Source organism: Euleptes europaea, chromosome 6, assembly GCF_029931775.1.
Source record: "Euleptes europaea isolate rEulEur1 chromosome 6, rEulEur1.hap1, whole genome shotgun sequence".
NCBI lineage: Eukaryota > Metazoa > Chordata > Lepidosauria > Squamata > Sphaerodactylidae > Euleptes > Euleptes europaea.
In genome coordinates, this window is record NC_079317.1 from 77,922,734 (window position 1) to 77,938,083 (window position 15,350).

Here is a 15,350-nt window from a genome sequence, read left to right on the forward strand (position 1 = left end):
CCCCCAGAGCCGCGGAAAGGCGCGATTGTGTTTTTAATGGATTTATTCGGCCGAATTTTTTTCCGAACTTTGAATTCCCGCCAAATTGAACGGATCCGAAGTGGGGGAGTTCGGACTTCGGCATATCCCGAATCTAAACGGGCTGAATTCAGCCGAATCCGAACTATACCGAATTTTTTTTAATTCAACAGCCCTACTTGGCATGCAGAAGGTCCTAGGTTCAATCCCCGGCATCTCCAATTAAAGGGACTAGGGAAGTAGGTGATGTGAAAGACCTCAGCCTGAGACTGTGTGCTTCATTATGATGAAAGGTAATAACTTGCCTGGGATCAACCACTAAGGGTCATAGGGGAGGGACTGTGGCTCAGTGGTAGAGCATCTGCTTGGAATGCAGAAGGTCCCATGTTCAATCCCTGGCATTTCCAGTTAAAAGGGACTAGGCAAGTAGGTGATGTGAAAGACCTCTGCCTGAGACCCTGGAGAGCTGCTGCTGGTCTGAGTAGACAATACTGACTTTGATGGGCCAAGGGTCTGATTCAGTATGGCAGCTTCATGTGTTCACCTAAGTAATCTAAGCTGTTGTGGATTTTAACTTTAAATCATTCCTCAGGATGATTTCTCCCAGTAGACCAAGGGTCTGATTCAGTATAAGGTAGCTTCATGTGTTCATAGACCTGATAATTTGCTTTTTTCTTGTGTAAATCTGCAAACATGCATTTTTTCACTGCTCCAGCAAACCTGCAGCTTCTGCCTTGAGAAAGATAATTTATGAATCTATTGTTTTATGCCCAAAATTAATCCCGGGGGGGAAATGGAACAAACTTTGCGACAATTATTCTTTTGAATGATCTGGGATATGTAACATTACACCTTTAGAGAAAATGAACGCGAACGTTCTGACCTCTTTCCAGTCAGAAGACTGGACACTGTACTGAACGGTCACTGGAGAAACGGATAATTTTCCCCACAAGGTCATGGTTACTGTGTGGCTTTAAATCTGAGAGTTATCACACCCAAGGCTAGAACGTTATGGGAACAGGGTAAGTTTTTAAATCGTCATAAAACTGTTTTGGGATACTGTAGGCTTTATATGCTTCCAAAACGGTTTCATGACCAAAACGGGAAAATGTGGTGCGGGGGGGGGGGGGGGAAGGAATGTTCCATGTTATAAAGGTGTCAGAAACGTTCCCTGGACTGGGTGCGATAAGCCTCCCAGTTAAAGAGACTTCTAGTTTCCATGAACTGTTTTATGGTAGTGTTATTCTGACTTTGGCTGTAAATAAATTTATCCTTATTCTGATTCATGTACTGTTTTAAGTAATGCCCCCACCCACAGGTGGGAGTAACTCTGTAACAAAGCAGCCACTTGGGACATTAAACCAGCAGGCAACATCAACATGGGAGGAGCCAGTGACACCTCTTGAAGCACTGCCACTGCTGCCACTGCTGCCAGAAGTCTATGGTAGGCTGTAGAGGTGCTCACTCTACATCTCATTTTGGATGCTACCCAAGTGGCAGGGAAGGAGGTGCATGCCTCTGCTTGCATCAGCTCCTCCCACCTCTGAAGGTGGTTTTGTAGAGACACTGCACTGTGTTTGCAACCTCTCCGTTGGTTGCTAACTTCCAGCTAGGAATGTGCATTCAGCTATTTCTTGTTTGAATATATATCGGGAAAGGAAAAAGAAAGGAAAGGAAAAGAAAAGGGAAGGGAAGGGAAGCCTTATCGGCATTCAGGTATCTGGACTGATATTTAGCATTCCTGAGATACCATTATCCAGGTCCCAAATATTTGTGAATGAACAGTTTTATTTGCATATAGCCTTAGGCCATTACAAACATATCAACAGTGCCACAAATATATAGTAAAAGGAAAAATACTAGGTTAATAAAATGCTAGATTAATAATAAATATACACAACAAAAGCTGTGCTAAATTGATGCATATGGAGCAATACAAACTGCGGCGGCAAATATTTGTGTAAATATTCAGGAAAATTTGGAATATCCAGGGCCTGCATTCTAAAGTTCCTAGGCTTGTTTACCCCCATTTATCTATTTATTTATTTTATTTTATTGCATTTTTATTTAACAGGTTTCCTGGGCAATGGGAGGCACCTCTCCCAGATGTTAGGAGGATCACATGTTATGGGAAGCACTAGAACTGACTGCCCAATCATTAGGGTTGCCAACCTCCAGGTAATAGCAGAAGATCTCCTGCTATTACAACTGATCTCCAGCCAATAGAGATCAGTTCACCTGGAGAAAATGGCCACTTTGGCCATTGGACTCTATGGCATTTAAGTCCCTCCCCTCCAAAACCCTGCCCTCCTCAGGCTCCGCCCCAAAAATCTCCCTTTGATAGCGAAGAGGGACCTGGCAACCCTACCAATCATGATAATTCTGTCATAACCCATTGCTCTCTAAGCATGGGCAAAGAGGATAATGCTTGACTCCATTTCAGTGTGAGATTTTTTGCAGTTTGCTGATACTGCTCTGGTCTGTCTGTGCATTGGATTAATTCTACTGCTTGCTGCTGCTGACCTAGGAAGACCTTCTTGTTCTGTTCAAGAGCTGGTGTCCCCCTCTGTTTTAAATACTATTTAAAATATTATTTCAAGGTTTTTTGTGGGGGGATCTTTTGTTCTGGTAGGTTGTCATTGGGGAAGACCTCTGTTTTCTCTCTGGTTCTTTTAAAACATAATTTTCCTTAGTTTTGTTTTGCACTGTATTTAAAAGGGTTTAAAAGGTGTGCCCTGTTTGGTTAAGTTCTCTTCGCTTGGCTTGTTTTTAGAATTGACTGCTTTGCATTTTCTTTTTAAAGGATTGGTGCTTGGGGGTGTTTTCCAAGCTGATACTCTTTTTAAAAGTTGATCTTGTGGCTTTCCTATGGTTCTGGTTTGACTGTAGTTCTTCTAGAGTTATTTTAAAGATTTCTGTGTTGTGTTTTTTAGGGAAGGGTTTTGTAGAGTTTTGGGGTTTCTGTTGGTTTTGAGACAATTGTTCTGAAGAAAATTTCTGTTAGGTTTTAATAACAGTTCACTGTAGGGGAGGGTTTAGGTATTTTAAAAACACAAGATACATTTCAGTTTGGGATTATGTATCTAAAAATAAAAAAAATAGGCTTCAGTTAAGTTTGCAAAATAATAAGAAGCCATGGTGGTGGTGTTGTTTTTTAAATTGAACCATAGGATTTACTTTTAAAAAAATTATTAGGCTGACACGGGCTTCAAAAGAACTTGCAGAACGAGAGTCTTCAAGCTTTTGAATTTACCCCAGGGATCCGGAGGCTGCTGGAAGAACTGAAGGAGCTGGGTGCTCTCTTCTGTTGTTCCTCTCAAATCCAGCAGGCCTTCCAAGGAGAGTGAGGAGGAGACGCTGGAGGTGGCACAAGAGGAAGAGATTGAGCTGCACCCTGAAGTGCTGCCCTCTGAACCCGTTATACCTCCCTAATTCTATATTAATTCCAATGTACAATCTTCTGAGACCTTTTCTGTCAGCATTCTCATGGGGACAGCAATCTCCTCTTCCCTGCACTTCAATGTTGCTGCTCCCTTCGTGGACTCCCTTGAGACTGGCTTTAGTCAGGTTGCTGGGCTCTAGCTCTCTTCACAGCTATTCAGCCCTCCCTGGTCTACAGCTTCCTCAACTCTCAGGCTCCTTCCACCTTCTGAGGGAATTCTCTACTGCAGGTATCTGGACTTCAACTGTGCCCCTACTTTCTGAAGTCAGAGTACTTGCTCTGTATATCTCTCTTGGCTGACTAAGCTAGTTCTACTTATAGGTTGAAGGGGGACTGAAACATCTAAATTTTGATTGGCTCCTATCAAAGGTTGCTAAAGGGGCCGATAATATCAGTACATTCTCCTTGCTGTCTCATTGGTTCTTCTCTTACCAGTAGGGTTGCCGTCTCTGGGTTGGGAAATAGCTGGCGATTTTGGGGGCGGAGTAGGCTTGCCAAATCCCTCTTCTCCACTGGCAGGAGGTTTTTGGGGCAGAGGCTGAGGAGGGCAGGGTTTGGGAAGGGAAGGGACTTCAATGCCATAGAGTCCAATTGGCAAAGCGGCCATTTTCTCCAGGTGAACTGATCTCTATTGGCTGGAGGTCAGTTGTAATAGCAGGAAATCTCCAGCTACCACCTGGAGGTTTGTAACCCAATTTACCAGGCTAAGGGACCAATACAACAGCTCTATTTCCCCTTCTTTTTCTCTAATTGGTTAGCTTTACAAACTCTGGATTTGCTTGATTGTTCAGCTTTCTAATGCATATAAAGATCTTAAATTCAGTCCAACACACCTATTTTTCGGTTTACAATTATACACACATACAAAAATATACATGGTTTAAAAAAAAAAAATTCTTCACAGTGCCCCTATTCCTTCCTGGTCTGGAAGAGAATGGAGGAACCCCTTTTCACATAAAGCCAGCTGTGTAGGACTAGGATCAGTCAAGAGAAAAACCTGGATCATCTCTTGATGACCAAGTTCAGGAACCATTTGAAAAGCCCCGACATGTAGTGGTGGTTCTTCAAGGGGAGACAGAGCCATCTCCTTCACCTGCTGGTGAGGAATGTCCTAGCTTTGGGTTCTGCAGAGAATCCCAAATCAGATGCTGCAGCTCATGATTTATAGCTCCAGAACTGCTGGCATATCACACATGTGTGCTCATCATGAGCAGAAGCTAGAGAGAGATTGTTTAGGACATGTTATTTAGTCCCCATGTTGGCTTGCCACCTCTGCAGCCCTCAAGCTACCTTTAACTGATACCACATTCTGAAAAATAGCAAGGAAGGGTCTTCCAGTTTCCCCTCTTCAGCTCTTTTGTCCTGTCCCATAACGCTGAAAGTTTGTTCCACGTTCCAATGTGAAAAACTTAAGAGAAAGAGGAGCAGTTTCTGATGCTCTTTGTTTTTATTTTAAAATATTTATTATGCTTCTCTGAAGCTTGAAGCAGCTAAGAATATTTTTTTTAATGCAGACTGTTTACAATAAAATCCTTCACGGCATTAAAGAAACGACTGCCAATACATTTAAAACCTTCACAAACTTGTAACAGCAAATGATCCCCTGTGTTGCTACTCTAGGTTTCAAAGGCCCTCTTAGACAATACTGTTTTGCAAGCCCTTTGAGGAGCAAGAACGGAGACAGCTACACAAACGTCTTTTGGCAGACTGTTCCATAGGACGTGTGCCATAACTGCAAAAGAGCACCCACGACAGAGGACAATTCAAGCTGATGGTTAGATAGCACCCTTAACCCAAATGCACTGGCAAGTGGGTATATATAAAGAAAGGCTCAAGCTACCTCTGACTTCTACCATAATGTATTTCAGCATGACTTAATATGCAGCTATTTTATTCCGTTGTATTTTTAAAATATTATTATTGGTTTTATAATGTTTTTATATATATATATATATATATATATATATATATATATATATATATATATATATATATATATATATATATATATATATATATATATATATTATTAATAAGAAGCCACTTTTGAGTTACTGGTAAGCATTTCAAATAAATCTGGACTTGGCGTACTTTGTTGGTTGTTGGCTCACTTTGCCTTTATCTTCTCGTTTTAGCTGTTATTTACGTTGTTTCTCCCTTTTTGGTTACATATGTACACACCGGCAGGTGGCTGTGTTGTGTTCATAGACAAGGTAATAACCAATATTGTATCCGTGATGTGCTGTTGTAACATTGCACCATCTGCCCAAGTGTTAGGTTTATGCGAGTCTCTTGGGTGATCCTTCTCCTGCTTTTCCTCAGATCAAGGGCCTGCTGAATAATGCATTATACCTTTTCTCAAGAAAGTGTATGAGCAGTTTGACTTTTCTTGCCTTTTATGATGTTTGCTCTTCACCATGGTTTCTTTTCAATGCCGTTTCTTTTCTTTCCCTTGTCTTCTATTGAAAAAAATTAACGTCGTACTCCTGATACCTGATCATCGATGGTGTCTCTAGTGCACTGGACACTGTTTCCAGAGTTGCACCAGACACTGACCATCTGCACTCTCACAAATGCTTCTGCAAGACAGTGCTCTGGTTCCCTTCAGAACATATCCCGAAGAACACTTTCTTGGGAGTAAGCCCCACCAAGTAGACCTGAGCAGGATTAGGAGAAGACCTGTTTAGGATTGCTCTCTAATTCTCTTTGCAGAGTTAACTCATCGCTTTATTTCCTTCAGTAGAGTTGCATTATATGATTACTGTGGTTATGATTTTAAAATCTTTCTAATGTAAAAATCCTTGATTTACTCCAAAAGGATTTATCCATGCTAGTAGTTATTCAACGGACATTCAATTAGCTTTTTAAACTCCCATATATTAAAATTCATCTCTGTAAACACAGGGGCTGAAAAGTTACTTCATAAAAAATTAGTCCTGGCATTACCAGGACCCTAGTAAGAATCTCATTTATGCCGCTTCAGGCTTTCCCCCCATCACTAAGTCAACTGCTAAATATTTTATATGGTTCTAAATAATTACAATTATTTTCAGGTAAGTAGGGCACTTACTTTAAAGAGAAACCCACTAAAAATTACTCCTACGGGTGCCATAAATTCACCACAACTTTGCAATTTTACATTATTTTTAAGTAACAGCCTCCTATGCTAAATCGAAAACTCCATTTGAAATGCCTACAGATTTCAAAAGAAGCTTAGTGTGGAAGGCTGCTGTTATTAAAAGCCCCAGTCTTTGAAAGATATGCATCTAAAATCTGTGGAAAGCCTGTAGGTTTATAACCTGCAAACATTAATGGAATGAAAAGTATTAATTCCGGGGTCAGTGATTAAGTTAAAACTAGCTGAAGGTCATCATTAGGTCATACATGGTAGGAGGGGGATCTGGGAGGGGAGAATTATGTCCTTTAGAGAAAAAGCATGGACAAAAGTGACTGGGTTTGACCTGTTCAACCCACCTCTTCATCCTTGTGTGTTCATCCCTTTTAGAAGGAGAAGGAGAGTTGGTTTTTATATGCCGACTTTCTCTACCACTTAAGAAAGAATCAAACCGGCTTACAATCACCTTCCCTTCCCCTCCCCACAACAGACATCCTGTGAGGTAGGTGAGGTTGAGAGAGCTCTAAGAGAGCTGTGACTAGCCCAAGGTCACCCAGCTGGCTTCATGTGGAGGAGTGGGGAGGTGAATCCTGTTCACCCAATTCGTGTCCGCCGCTCATGTGGAGGAGTGGGGAATCAAACCTGGTACTCCAGATTAGAGTCCACCGCTCCAAACCACTGCTCTTAACCACTACACTACACTGGCTCTTTAGTATGTGAGCTACTTTATCTTCATGAGTACCATTCTTACCTCTGGGGCAGAATGTCAACTACTATAGGCCCACCATGCAAACGTGTTGGGGGGGAAGGGGGCCACCCTGTGGATGATGCATTACTCTGAGCTCCCCTCTGGTAAAGTCAAAAGAAAGAGTTTAAATGCTCTGAGTTGATTTCTGGAGGCAAGGTGAACAGATATACAGCACTAATGCCTTGCCAGGGATAGGATGCTGATCAGGAGTTGCAAACTCAGCACTATTACTCTCCAGGCAATGGAGACGGCAGAAATCTTCGGCTATTACAGCATCTTATACAAAGACTGGCTATATCCTTGGGAGAAGTGGGAGACAACATCCATTATGCCATCTGTTGTAGTTTTTATATATTCCTGTATATTTGACAAAATGGCTGGTTGGCCATAAAGAATGATCTATTGGCCAAACAATGTTGAAAAGTATATGACTTGAGGTAGGCATGCCAAAGTTCTGAGCAGTTAGTTGACAGAATACAGGGGCACTGAATATATTGGGAAACATTGCATTTCTGGACTTTAAATGTGTGGTTTGTTTTGATAAGCAAAACATATTGTAAAGATCTTTTTGCTATACAATAAAAAGACTGATTGCCTGATTGATAGCTCTAAAATACAATTACTAATAATACACTCATGAAGACTGGGCCTGTATGTGAGCATCCCCATGGCTGGCATGGTCACCTCTGACATAGCCAACTCCCCCTGCTCAGGAGTTGGACTGCTATTTTGTCAGCAAAAGAACTGATGTGTTACCTTTGCAGCCTTGATAAAATGCTAGTTGTTCAAGTTTATGGAAACAGAGGATCTGTATGGACTTATTTCTTTTGTTTTGTATTGTTGTAAGAGTAGGTTTTCTTATGTGTATAGTATGTTTATAGTTTGCATGTTGTAAGTGTTTGCACATTGTAATTGAAGATATACAATACATGTTGAGAGGTTTAGTCTAGTGCTGGTTTATTTTTGTTGCATAGCCAAATAAAGGGCAAACATTATAAAGAAAGATTTACTACACATCCGTAAGTTCATAGGTGATTTACCTGGTTAAGTTGTGGTGTAATTAATTTAGACTCCTATAAGTGGTCAGACCCCTGATTATTGCAGGGAGGGATCTAATTTCCCCTGTAGCCCCTTTCCAGTACTAATTCTGCTTTCCCCCTTTCCCTAGCAGCCCCAATTGTCTTTCTCCTTTTCCTGCTCCCTTCTCTCCCCACCCGCATCTTCAGTGGGGAGGATCCAGCCAGCTTTTCCGCTCAATCTCTCCCCTCCTTACTACCATCCCTGTCTAACACTGCTATTATCCATGCAGGATTCCTGATGCACATCGTATCATTTTTGGGTGGTCAGAGGGGGCCTTTCATCCTTTTCTTCATTAGTGGAAAAGTTGGTTGAAAGGTAGACAACTGGACATGTTACAAAGTGCTGCATAATTTTAATGAAAAACAAGTGCACACAACATGGAATCAAACTTTGACAGTATGCTATGGTTAAAATACATAAGGCTTGTTGAAACAGGAATATTTAATGCTGGTGTAAGATAACTGCTTTCTAGGCACCGCAGCTTAAGACAGATGCTCACAATCAAAAAACACTTCAGAGGAAACCTACAAAGATTATATATAGACTATAAATAGGCTGCCTTGTCTGGAAGTGGGTCAGAGGGGTAGGGGAGAGCATAAGAACATAAGAAAAGCCATGCTGGATCAGACCAAGGTCCATCAGGTCCAGCAGTCTGTTCACACAGTGGCCAACCCAGTGTCTCTAGGAAGCCCACAAACAAGACGACTGCAGCAGCTTTATTCTGCCTGTGTTCCAAAGCACATAATATATATAGGCATGCTCCTCTGATCCTGGAGAGAATAGGTATGCATCATGACTAGTATCCATTTTACACAGCCTCCTTATGCCTCCCCATTGGCTATGTGCTCACCTGGGCTAACCAACACCTATCAGCTCCCTTCCATGGGCTGCCAGCAAACCCCAGCAAACCCCTCACCCTCTGCAGGGGGGTGGGATTGAGAAGCAATCTAGGCATCACATTTGAAGATAGATGCTCACAACCCAAAAGACTTCAGAGGAGACTTGAAAAGATTTGAAATGTCTGAGAAATCAAACCAGATGAAAATAATTGAGCAACTGTTTTATGCTACAGAAAATACTGATGGCAGGAACTCTGAATATTTTTCACCAGTGCGGGCACATGCAGATGCCCACCCCTGCTGTGAAACAATTGTATGTTGTTGTTTTGTCATACTGCAAATTCCACACCATAGATAGAGGAGAATAGCAACTTTATTACTTTATGGTGATGGATGCCCTCACCAAGGTGCCAAGAGACAATTTGCCCATTCTAATGACACACACTCCCCCTCTCTTTGCTAACAGCAACTCAGTGGACATCAAAAAGAGGTTTTTAAAAAAATCTGCATGTCACAGGTACAACAGGAAAAGGTCTTGCAAGCATTGTGTTGGGCAAGGTGACAGAAAATCATGGATTACTGTTTAATATTTGAGGCTAATGCTATGATAATGGTGCCAAAGGAGTACAAGCCATTATTTGGGGAGGGGGATCCTCAGGCTTTTTTTTTTTTATCTTGTTCCCCCCACAACTGGAATCTTGTGTTGGTGCATGCTGCAAGACAGTTTTAGTGAGGGAAAGGAATTTTTTTTTTTGTAATATTCCATTGCATTTATTCATTTTTTTTCTGGAGCAACAAAATGCAGGAAAGTGGCTGCATAGCCTTTGCCAAAACTGACCCTGAAAGCTCTGTCTCAGACATCTTGGAATGCTACATGTTGAGTAGATGCTGTCAAATTTGTTTTGCTGCAGTACCCACAACTAGTTGATGCATTAGAGTTGCTTTCTTATGCTACACATCATTATTATTATAGGTACACACAAGCAAAAAAACATACTTAGCCATCTTTGTACCCAATTAGGACCCTCAAGGCAACAAACAGTTACAAAAGGATAATAAAACAATTTTTTAAATACACATGCATAAAACCAACAATTAAAGATTTGGATTGTGATATTTGTTGGAGGATTAAATTAGCAGCAATTAAAGCTGTTTCTTTTGGTTTAAAAAAACCGAGTGATGCATTTCTCAATATGAATAATAAACATTTTTCTTGTATTAGCTATGGCTCCTTTGATCCTATGTTGAGTGATAAAATTAAGTTCCTTTCTCTCTATTGGATGGTTCCAAAGAGTAAGCAAATTTAAATGGAAAAGGGAGTGGCCAAAGAAGAAAAGGTAGAACCAAAGAAGAGGGGCCAAATGTAAGGGGTGTTGTTAAAGTCAAAAGGGAAGGGTCCCAGTTATACTCTATTGCCTAGGGTCCATGCAAACCTGGAACTGGCTCTGTTTTTTTACTATATTTTAAATAATGTCAGAAAGAAATGTCAGAAAGGAAAGCAAGAGACCCATGAACTGAGGCACAATGGACCAGTGTAATATAGTGGTGTGAGTGTCAGCCTAGGAACTGAGAGACCCAGGTTCCAAGGCCATGGAAGCTTGCTGGATGACTCTGAGCCAGTCACACACATTCAGCCTAATATACCTCACAGGACTGTTCTGAAGATAAAATGGAGGAGAGGAGAACATTGTAAGCCACTTAGAGTTGCTAGTGGGGAGAAAGGTGGGGTATAAATGAAGTAAATACAATTAATAATAAAAATTAAAAGAATGTAAATTTAGATTAAACATTAAAAAGGTAATGATAGTCCCCTGTGCAAGCACCAGGGTCATTATTAACCCATGGGGTGACGTCGCATCCCGACGTTTGCTAGACAAAGTTTATGGGGTGGTTTGCCATTGCCTTCACCTTCCCCAGTCATCTACACTTTACCCCCAGCAAGCTGGGTACTCATTTTACTGAACTCAGGTTGTGAGCAGAGCTTTTGACTGCAGTACTGCAGCTTACCACTCTGCTCCACGGGGCTCTTATGATGAGGGAAATTCCTTTCTAAGCAGTTCAGAAACAGAACACACCACCCATGAATCTGTAAATAAGTACCTATTAAAAAGGTAAAGGTCCCCTGTGCAAGTACCAGGTCATTCCTGACCCATGGGGTGACATCGCATCCTGAAGTTTCCAAGGCAGACTTTGTTTACGGGGTGGGTTGCCAGTGCCTTCCCCAATCATCTTCCCTTTACCCCCAGCAAGCTGGGTACCTATTAGGAACACATAAGCTTGTGTGCCCTGTTCCAGAGCAGGGTGCTTTACTTGAAGGCACACCAATATAGAATAATAGGCAGCCAGTTTCCTGACCACATAAGCATAAGAACCTCCCTGCCCCCAAATCTTGTATACAGGACTTTGGGGACCGAGGACCTGCGTATACCAAAGCTCAGAAGGTAATGCTACATTAAGATGCCTAAGAGCCCAGGCCTGTTATTTATAAAATTATATGTGCAACACCCCCTCCCCCCCATACATACATACAGCACCAATGAAAGTACCTGGTTGGGGAAGCCTTGGATCAAACTCCAACAGGTTGTGATTAGGCTTGCCAACTGGCTGATGGGGGCATACATACATAAATGTGTACATATTTTCTATTCTTAATACTGCTTTGAATTTTCTGTGTGGCGGTGGTTGTAACGTATTTAGTTGGTGCAAGGACTATGCTGAACTATTGAACTCAACTGTGCTGAGGCTCTGCTCCAGGCTTCGTTGGCTGTTTCTCCTATTGGATGGACTTTGGCCGTCCAACCACGGACTATGGGGGGTGACTCTGGGTGGATGGAAACTGTATATAAGTTGGGGTGTTTTGCAGTTAAGTTAGTTCTCTCTTCCCTGTTAACTGAGTAAAGTGGTTGCTGTTGGAATTCTGTCACCGGCCTCGTGTGTCACCTCCGTATACATATTAGTGGTGGTGGAACGTGCCCCCAAGCTGCAACCGACTTATGGCGACCCTGTAGGGGTTTCAAGGCAAGAGATGAACAGAGGAGGTTTGCCATTGCCTGTCTCTGTGTCTAGTGATGATAGCATCCAGCTTGGTGCAGACATATTACTTTGGAGGAGGGGGAAATAAGGGGGAGATGGGGAGAGGAGCACATACTCCCAAAGGAAAAGGTGGAAAGGGAGGAAAAGCAGCACACGAGTCTCAGTTCTCCTTCTCTCACACACTGCTGCAAATCTACTGTTCCAGATTTATCTTGGTCAGAAAGAAAAACTGTACTCCAGAATAAATGCTCACCGAGAACATTTGCACTTATAAAAACTATAGAATCAGAAACTGTGATTCTGTGAGGACTTTGATGAGTGCACAAAGTATTTTTAATTGAATGTTGCAAAAAAAAGATATTTTTCCTTTTTCTCTTCCACCCAACCCCATTACAATTTGCTTTTTTAAAGTTGCGGGAGTTTAAAAGCCAGCGGGTGCATAGGAGCTGTAAGGGGGGGGGGGACACACAAAAGCCCCATTGTGCCCATTAATTTCCTCTCGCAGATCTCTGGATCCCAACCATAAAACAAGAACAAAAGATGATCCAAGTCCAAACCAATGAATGAAAACAATGCTATATTAATTATATGGAGTATACTGTTATTATAGAAGAAGTGGGAGTTTAAAATGAATTAAAATTGTGATTAAGTGAAATATCTCTACTGAAAACTGGGGGGGGGGAGCACTGTAGCAAGTTATGAAAGGAAAGCGTTTTACATTGCAACCCCATGCAAAGTTATTCCAGTCTAAATTATTCCAGTGAAATCAAACGAGTCACAAAAAAAGTATAAGACGGTAGGATCCCAAATTCAGCAATAAATCCACTTAAGATACCCCAAAAGGTCTCATGTTGGATGTGATTTGTACCTTATAATTAAATAAATACCAAATAAATCATTAAAAGAAATGTCAGTCCCATCATTGGCAGCTGCTTTCCCTGTTAAAAGTGGGGGCGGGGAGGGTGTAAGAGCAGGGCAGCCAGCAAACCCCACAGCGGTCTGCAAAGTCACTAGTGGGAAAACAACAAAGGCAACTAACACAGATGTGCCCATAGCCAAACTGTCAGAAACAGTTAAGATGACAGCTACTCACAGTTCATTATTTCCTTCTTACAGGTCACTGGGTGACAAGCTGGGTCACCATGCTTTGTTGGCTGCTACAGTTCTCCCCCAACAACCTCCATTCAATTTAAATAAAGGTAACTTACCCAATTTAATATAATAATGCAAACAACTGCATCCTTGCTCTGCCAGGACACAAAACGAAACACACTATTTTATGACTAGTTTTGTACCACACTGAGTTAGATTTGTAACACTGCGCATGAGGGGAAAAAATGAATATGAATTATCTGGTTCAGACAGAGAGCTGACTAATTTTGTCAAGATGCAACCAAAGCATGTAATGAAAGCTAATTTGTCCCCAATTCAAAGCTTTAACCTTTAGAACATTTATATGGCAGATATATCACAAGGAAGTGTCTTGATTTTCAGTGAAAAGATTCCCTCCATCATAATTTCCCCACAAAGTGAGATGGTGTAGTAGGTGTATTGCAAACAAAATATAATAACAATAATAATAATGCTATACTTGAAAACAAAAACAAAAAAAACCAGAATAGCCTACATACAGATTTAATTCTAAACATTTTCTCTGCACAAAAATAAAATATTTTCAATGTTATCTTATTCAATATGACACCTAGAGTTCAGAGTAAGGCTGATTTTGTTTTGTTTTTACAAGAATATTGGTGACAGATTTTATCTACCATTGTAGACGTTCAACCTAATAACGCAAGATTAAAAATGATTATTATTATTATTGCCATTTATAATTGAACGCAACGACGAAGGTTATCTTTAAAAAAAGAAATCTCCTAAAACATGTTATTGGCTACTTAAGGTTCTGATTTAGGATCACTAATTTATGAAAACGGATTATTTGAAGTAAGTAAATTATCCCATACATTCATATGAACTTTTTAACTGCTTTGCTAGTTTGTAATTATAGCACCCTCCGGCAAAGAGGACACAATGTAAATCCATAATATAAACCTTACTTCTACCATTTTATCCCCATTTAACTACATAGAACAGGGATGTAGATGAAACACCCGAAAGAGGCTTATGCTGATGTTGAAATTCTGATAGGATTGGCATCTCTGGTTTGGGAAATTCCTGGAGATTTGGGGTGTGGATCCTGGGGATAATGGGGTTTGGGGAGCAGAGGGATCTCTGCGGAGTATAATGCCATGGAGTCCACTCTCCAAAGCAGCCATTTTCTCCATTCTCTACAATCTGGAGATCAGTTGTAATTCCAGAAACTTCCAACCTGGAAGTTGGCAGGTTGATATTCTGTTTAGGACAAGTAAGCCAGGTTTGTGTTGACTATTCAGTTCTATAACACTTCATTTATCTGCTATGTAACATATGCCAATGTAATTAACACTATAGGGACTGAAAAGCCTGTAATTCTGCTCTGAGACTGGGGAAATGTTTCCATTTCTATCAATTTCTATGCCACCTAACGACTTTGCCTACCTTCCTTATGGTATATGCGGCAACAGTGGTAGTTCCCTTAACAGAAACAGCATAATCTACAGTATCAGATGAAGCTGAGTGCATTTCATCCATAATGCATTAACATACAGGACTGTTCATGTTTCAGGTTTTGGTGACCAGCTATAATTTAAACAAAATGGGTAAGAAGGAATATACTAGCCAAGCATGAGCAACACAAAATCAAAACCCATGAGCTGAATACTCACTCCCCCTTCTCCTTTTCACATATCCTTCTTATATTTGTAATAAATCTGAATTGTTATAATAGAAGCCACTTTTTGTGGCTTAAAAGTGGGATATAAGTACCAAACAAACTGGTCCTATGGCTGACCTTGGCTATCCATGTGCATGCTGCAAAAAAAATGACAAAGAGACTGGGAAGATCAGCAAAGAGCTTTCTAGGCTTTTAAAAAATACCCTCTCCCTCTAACACAGAAAACATTTTATTGCTTGAATGCATTTAGTAGTCTACCAGCCCATTCCTGAGCTGAGGCATACGGGGACGGCGCCTCT

At 41.1% G+C, this 15,350-nt stretch overlaps 1 protein-coding gene and 1 non-coding gene across 2 annotated transcripts in view; one reads left to right on the top strand and one right to left on the bottom strand.

Annotated features, from left to right (window-relative positions):
- DCDC1 (doublecortin domain containing 1) overlaps positions 1–15,350 on the bottom strand; it is a 336,080-nt gene that overhangs the window by 110,098 nt on the left and 210,632 nt on the right. The gene's annotated exons all lie outside the window — the stretch shown is intronic.
- Positions 354–425, top strand: TRNAS-GGA (transfer RNA serine (anticodon GGA)). Its single transcript has one exon. It is a non-coding gene; the product is annotated as a tRNA-Ser (tRNA).